The 7918-nt window shown below is 42.1% G+C and overlaps 1 non-coding gene across 1 annotated transcript; it reads right to left on the minus strand.

Moving 5' to 3' along the window:
- Positions 1–7551: 7551 nt before the first annotated feature.
- Positions 7552–7657, minus strand: LOC116902669. The gene has a single exon (XR_004388231.1). It is a non-coding gene; the product is annotated as a U6 spliceosomal RNA (small nuclear RNA).
- Between the last annotated feature and the right edge of the window lie 261 nt (positions 7658–7918).

The following is a 7918-nucleotide window of genomic DNA, read 5'->3' on the forward strand; positions in this document are numbered from 1 at the left end:
CAAAGGAAAGCAGGCAAACGGCAAAAGCTTTTCCCACCGACATCCCAGGATCTGGACCAGCACCAGAAAGTACCACTCAATTTTAGGATGCTTCCCACATCCTATAAGGATGATGACTTAAGCAAGAAAATAGGTGTTTCTGGCTTCATCCTCATCTTCATTAGATAAGGATACATTTCTAATTATTTTAAGCTTATTAGCAATGTATTCCCAATATACATATAACTAACTAGTATTAGAAATACCAACAGCACACATTGTTAGACCCTCTTGCAGACTTGCCTGAGGATCTAAGGTAAGGTTGCCTCTATGTTTAAACTGCTGTTAAACACCCAAATAACAGGCATATGTTTTCTCATTGTCTGAAGTTTTTCAAAATGATAGGTAATTTGGTGATCAAGAAAGCATAGGGGTGTGTGTGTGTGTGTGTGTGTGTGTCTACTACTTGTGTTTGTGACCACAAGGTGACATTAACTATTGATAAAGGCAATATCTTCACAGGTACTTAAAGCCATCTTCTCCTATATCTTTTGAAGGGGCATAATTGGCAAATAGTTACTGCAGTAAACACTTGTGAGCAATAGAATGGAGTCACAGCTTGAAAAAATGCTGCTCTCTGTCTGGGATTTCATCCTTTGGGGGAAAAGGAGTAGAGACAAAGTAAGGGTGAATATCAGCTTCTACTTCTCCAACAAGTGAATCCTGACCCTGAAGGGGAAAGAAAGTTCAGTCCAAGGACAGAGAAGTACAGTTATTCTTAGAGTACAGCAAGCAAGAAAGGAACCTCAATGATGGAGAAAATTTAAGCAAAAATAAAGGAAGTTGAGAAAGTGTGTAATAAAAATAAACCCCAAACTTCCAAAGGCCATCAGAAATAGGACCTTCTCAAATTTTTGAACTGAATGCTCTCTCACAAAATATTGAGCAGTAACTAATCTCATTTATTAAAACAACTCTGCCTCCCAGAGGACATCTATTTGGGCCACCTTAGATCCATTCACAGAAGGAAATAACTTTACAGACCCATCTAATGTAACAAATGAACACACTGAAACACAAGCAGGATGCCAACATCCACATCCTTAGGAGCAGGGTGGACCTGGACAACCACTTACTTGAAAAGAGCCAGAGATCAGTGGAGTAGAATGGAAGGATCATAGGCTTTGTCTCCCCAGCAAAGCTAGAACTGGCTCAGCCACTGATGTACTGATGAGAGTGGCTTCGTACTCAACCTCATGAAATAAGTATACATTTTTAACCTATAGTCTGATGAGACTGGGACAGTGCTCAGCCATGTTTCATCACTTGGTGCGATGATGAACAGCGTGAATATGGCAGTGACCAGTAATCAGGGAACTGTGGTTTTACTTTTTTATTGAACTTTCAATGAGTTGCTTAGTTGGGAGCTCTAAAACTTAACCATGACCTAAAATATTTACAGATTTATATCTTGAGAACAGCAGGCCATTGTAGATTTTTCTCAGGACTATACAAAACATCATGTTTAGAGGCCAGAAAGTCATGCGTGAAGATGAGAAGACACAGTTAAACAGGAGCAGTAAGTATCACTGAACAACTAGAAGTGCCGTTCTGGAAATCACCCATGTCTCCTTCACGTGGTCCCATAAATTGCTTTTTCTATGAGAGCCATTGACCAAAGCATCCTGGACTGATAACTTTGCCTGAACCTATGTTGCAACAGGGGTGAATTTTCTTTCTCCAGAATCCTTTCAGGTACTCTAGGTCCTGTGATCACCTTTCTTGCCGTTTCTATTAATTACAAATGCTCTAGGCTTTTGCCTAGTCTAGGTATTTCCTTAAATGAAGCACCCTATCCAGATATCACCTACAGCCTTAAACTTTACAGATTTCACTGAGGCCATGGTGTGCTGTCCCCTGGAGTGGTTGGGGGCATCAGTCTATAAGTGCATCCTTGCTGGTAGTAATTTTGCCTGCATGTAGACTTGCTGACCTAGCTGTTGATGGAGAAGTCACAGGAGGAACATATTGGGTTGTGCTGGCAAGTGTAGAAACTTCTCAGACAAACCCAACTTTGGTTGCAAATGCACGTATCCTCAGTCAGGTGTTTAACTGTTGCCTGTGTAGTCAGCTTTTAAATTACACATCTTCACAGAAGAAAATAGGGGAGGTCATCTTGAGAACCATCTTTAATTAGAGTTTCTATTGCTGTGATAAACACCATGACCAAGAGCAACTCGCAGAAGAAAGCTTTTATTTCACCTCCCAGCTTGTAGTGCAGGACGTCAGGAAAGGAACTCAAAGCAGGAACCTGGAGGCAGAAACTGAAGCAGAAGTCATAGAGGAATAATGCTTATTGGCTTGCTCCTTCTGGTTTGCACAGCCTACATTTTTAGAAATCCCATGATCAGCAGCCCAGGGCTGGCACCCCCCACAATGGGCCGTGCTCTCCCACATCAACCACTAATTAGGAAAATGCCCTATAGATTTGCCCACAGGTCAGTCTAGTTGGATCATTTTCTCAGTTTAGATCCCCTCTACCCAAATGGCTCTAGCTTGGGTCAAGTTGACATAAAACTGGCCAGTACAAGATCTCTCACATTAGAGATGAGAAATCAAAGTTCCAGAGATGTCCTGAGAGAATCATGAAATCCAGAAGTTCTTTTAAGGAACGTCATAACAGGTAGCATTGATGGGAAGTCTGTCATGTGTTTCACCTGGTCATTTGGGTGAAATCATGAACAATTTGGAAACCAAAAGCATGGTCCCTGCCTCCCTTGAGCTTCCAGTTCATTCATCACAACTATGGAAACTCTAAAATATTTTTCCCCGGTAAAGAACATAGAAGTGAGTTTTAACATACAGACTGTCATCAATTGTCTATCCTGGTACACTGACCTAACTCTTTACAACATAGAGACATGCATACCATGTTACTTGCTGTTTGCTATGCCTTGTGTATAGGTCTATGTGTTGCAGCAATGAGTAAATATTGTAACTCCCAGCCCTCTGGGCTAAGGATGGCATTAGGATTTGTTTCTATGGCCTCCTAAGGGTTAATTGAGAAAAAGAGTGTGGGATCCCAGGATCTGCAGTTGATTTCTAGGAGTCTTTCTTTGTAGGGCCAATGCTAACTCAACATCTGGCATGCACCTGAATAAATCCAAGAAGTTTCCTTTTCAATATTGAATAAATTCTGCACCTTGACTCATGGCTATTAAAGCCATGGCAGTAAGATCTCAGGCAAGCATGGCAGTGTTTTCTTCATGAGGCCGGGCCAGTCTAGTGAGAGAAGTATAAAGTCATTTCCATGCCCTGCATCCCAAAGCCTCTGGAGACAGCTGTCATCTGAGTTTCTTCTGCCAATCACTCTATGACACTCACCTGATTTTGAAAGCAAACTTTCCATTTGGCTATGGGTACACTGTGTCTCATGTTCCCAGGATCCTGCTCCATTTTTACTAGGCAATTTTCCTCTGAAAGGTAAGTATGCATTGTGGTTGGCCACGTCTGGTCATTCAGAGTGACTTACATTAAAAGTTGGTCCTTTGAAAAGGAAGCTTCCTGTATGCCTTTCTGATGTCTACTTTGGTGACTCTTTGTGCTGCTCAAGAGAGTTCATCTAAGAACTCTTTTTTGTTTATCTTTATTTACTTGAGTATTTCTTATTTACATTTCAATTATTATTCCCCTTCCTGGTTTCCGGGCCAACTTCCCCCTGGTCCCTCCCCCTCCTCTTCTATATGGGCTTCCTCTCCCCATCCTCCCCCATTACCACCCTCCTCCCAACAATCACGTTCATTGGGGGTTCAGTCTTGGCAGGACCAAGGGCTTCCCCTTCCACTGGTGCTCTTACCAGTCTGTTCATTGCTACCTATGAGGTTGGAGCTCAGGGTCAGTCCATGTATAGTCTTTGGGTAGTGGCTTAGTCCCTGGAAGCTCTGGTTGTTTGGCATTGTTGTTCATATGAGGTCTCGAGCCCCTTCAAGCTCTTCCAAACCTTTCTCTTCATCTAGGAACTCTTAATGAGGCTGAGTGCCCATATCCCTAGCTTCCATATGCTACCCTAAATGCAGCTGAGCTGGAATTGTAGTGTGTTGGAGGTGAACAGATTCATAGGGTTTCTTGGTCCCCTCGTCTCCCCATGTAGATTTTTTTAAATCCCCAAGAGAATTCCACTGCTCTTCCGTACAACCAAGTGCTCCCATATCTAGTAGCCTTCCCTGTGCTCTGTCTTTTGATTGTCTCATCATGGTGTCTTCTAGAGAATTTCTTGCCCATGTTCTTGCCCCTGCCCCTTTCCCATGGGCACCTCTAAGAAGTGCTCTTGGGGGATGGAGAGATGGCTCAGTGATTTAGTACATGAGCTACTCTTGCAGAAAACCCAAGTCCTATTCCCAGTACCCTCATGATAGTTCATGACCATCTGTAACTCCAGTTTCAGTTGATCTGACACTTCCTTCTGACTTCTGTGGGTACCAGACAGACATACATATAGGAAAAACACTTAGAAAATAAATCTTTAAAAATATTGTTTTAAAAAAAGTGTTATCTCCTCCCTCACCTGACCCAACCACTTTTTTGGCTTCTCAGTTCTGCATAGCGTTTCCATCTTGGCTTCTCATTATGTAACCAATATGTAAAGACTGTTTTGGTTTGCCCTGACCTCCAAAGCATACCCTTAGGACAAGAACTCTAACACCAGCCTTGGGGCAAACTTCAGAAACTTTCACTGGGAATCAGAAGGGGGAGGCAACACAGAAATCCTGGAGCCTTCAGTGACTTCTGCCTGTGGATCATGTGGACTCAGTCCACTGCGAGCTTCTAATGAGCCTGAGAGCTTTGTGAGCACAGACAAGTGCATGGAATGAAGCTTCTGAGTGCTCCCATTTGGGACTGTCCTCCTAGATTAGAAACCCCATAGAGCATTTGGTCCCTCAAACTCTGGGCAAAAGACCCTCTCAGACTGACATTCTCATGTTTGTCTCCCAGGCTATCCAGTGTGGACCAAGAAGACGACAGTGTTTTCTGTGGGTACTAGATTATCTGTGTCTGACAGAAAAGCAGACGCTGGAACGCATTCATCTCAGCACCTCCAAGATGGGGTATAGCAAGCATCCTAATTATGTTAACAATGGACTTAACCAACAGCTAACATAGGAGATAGATAGAGATGGATATAGAACTTAACTGGGCTTTTCTGTTTTTATAGTACTGGGTATTGAGTCCAAGGCCTCATGCACACTAGAAAAATGCTATACTAGTTATATCTTAAGACAAATCCTACCTGTATAGGCCAGGCTGGCCTCAGACTTACAGTATTTCCACCTTAGGTTCCTAAGAAACTGAGAGTGCAGATGTGTCCACCTCACCAGCTTACAACTGGGCTCTTAGCTCTTCTAAAGTATTTATAGAGATTTTAACCAAATCACAGGACTTCTAACATTGGAAAATTTTGGCTGGGTATTACCTAATATCCTGGTGGATTTAATCTAAAATAGTCTGTTAGCAACAAAGAATTTCCTCCAAGTTTACTTCTTCAATCTCCAGGAATGGCATTCTATTTCATAATCATGTATATTTCTTTTAGTGTTTTCTAAACATCTGTTAAGGTTACTAACTACTTTTTTGAAAAGTCAATGCTCTGAATAGCTTTTGTTTGGCTGTAACAGGACTCCATGTGTCTTCTAACTCATGCTAGGCCCCAGGTTGAAAGTCACAGGCTCTCTGCATGTGAGAACTACATCTGATAGAGATTTAGCCCCATACATTCTCTCTCCATCCTCTGATCATTAAGAATCCACCGCCCTTCACCTTGGAATCCATGTTGAGAAGGAAAAGCTGAGGCCTGAGAGATGACTCAGCAGTTAATAAAAAGCTGGCTGCTCTTCCGGAGGACCTGGCTCAATTCTCAGAACCCTCAGAGTGACTGATCACATCTGTAATTCCAGTTCTGAGGGATCTAATGCCCTCTTGTGGCTTCCTTATGCATGACATTCATGTGGTGCCCAGACATAAATGCAGACAGAATAATCATGTATGTTAAAAAAAGAAAGAAAAGAAAAGGAAGGAAAGAAGGAAAGAAGGAAGGAAGGAAAGCTGTCTGAGGCATTGGGCTCTTCCTCTGTAAATCTATAACTGCAGCCTAAGCAAGAGCACATAAGACAGTATCAGAGTAGGGAGGGGAAGAGAGAGACCATTCAAGGGGTTGAGATCTAAATGCATCTTCCTGAGGAACTAGTTCACACTGATGGTCCCCAAGCCTCATTTTTCCACTCAGAGAATGTCCCAATTATTTTCCCTTCCTGTTCTGCCCTTCACGTCCACTGATTCTTTACTTAAAACAAACAATGCCTTTCCCTGTCTTTCCTGTTGGCCACACAGAAGCTAGATGACCTTTTCCATTCTTCTCTGTCTGTTAGCACAGTGACAGCCTCCCAGCATCCAGCTTCCGGTCTGTGGATCCCTGTAGGCTCATTCTCTTCTCCTCACAAATTTTTCTCCATTGCCCTAGAGACATGTCAGTGCCCACTGCCATACACACCCCCTCCCTTCATTGCATTAAATCATAAAGCATACTCAGTGATAACAGAAGCACATTCTGAGAAGTTCTAACATTACGTCTAATATTTAATGTATTCAGATGTTACAGGCCAATTGACATAGCCAAAGAGAAGTGATAAATACAGGATTCTGAGGCTGCTGATACAATACAGCAAACTGTTTTATGACACATTAGCCTACTTTCAAAAGGTAAAACATTAAACAACATTGGAAAGGCCACTATAGAGAATACCTAAGCCAGCAACTTAGTCACTTCTTACTAGGTATTAGGGAGTGGGGAGTGGAAATGGGAGAATCCCTGGTTCTTGCCAGCCAGCCACCAGCCTAGCTCTGGGTCCAGTGACCAACCTTTTCTCAGAATGAATAAGGCAAAAGTTATAGAAAAGGATACCTGACACCATATTCTGGACTCTGCTTGTGAACAAGGGGTATGCACACTGGCATACACACACATGAAAACACAACACATATATACCCATACACTAACAAACTCACATACACACACAAATCATTCAATACCATGTATGTGGATAGACACATAAAGGTGTGCACATGGTAGGTGCTATAAAGGACAGGGTCACTGACAGATAATAACAATAAATGACATGTAGGCATTATATACATTATATATACACATGTATATTATACAATATAATTGATATATAGAATAAAACATAGATTATAGATGATAGATAGAAGATAGGTAGGTAGATAGATAGATAGATAGATAGATAGATAGATAGATAGATAGATAGATAATATCTGAAAATGAGAAAGCTCTTGGCTGCACCTTGTCTCTGTGTGACTGCCTTCCTTTTTTATTAATTATTTTATTTATTTACTCTCCAAATATTACTCCTCTTCCTGGTACCCCCCTCCAGAAGTTCTTCACCTCATCTCCCTTCCCCTTTGTTTCTGAATGAATGCTCCCTAACCCACCCACCCACTCCCACCTCACCCCACTAGCATCCCCCTTCCCTGGGGCATCAAGTTTCTAACGTTCAGGTTAAAAATATGGAATATTTCCGGAATTTACGTGTCATCTTGTGCAGGGGCCATGCTAATCTTCTCTGTATCATTCCAATTTTAGTAAATGTGCTACCGAATTGAGCACAGGCCTGCCTGTCTTATCTCCATAGTCCTCTGGTGACCATTCTTTCTTCACACCTGACACGGGCTCTGAGATGTTCTTGGAGCCAACACTCTAAAAAGGTTTCCCTGTTTCCTCTCTGCCTTTCCAGGTTTTGCTTGGTGCCTTCATAGTAGCATGGAGACAGATGCTGTCTTGGAGTGGGTTTCCCTAAAAAAAATATGAGACAATTGTTCCAATAATGAAGTTTATTTGAGAATTGATCCCCATCAAATTTACCCAGTA

The sequence above is a fragment of the Rattus rattus genome, chromosome 5 (assembly GCF_011064425.1).
Source record: "Rattus rattus isolate New Zealand chromosome 5, Rrattus_CSIRO_v1, whole genome shotgun sequence".
In the NCBI taxonomy this organism is placed as follows: Eukaryota; Metazoa; Chordata; class Mammalia; order Rodentia; family Muridae; genus Rattus; species Rattus rattus.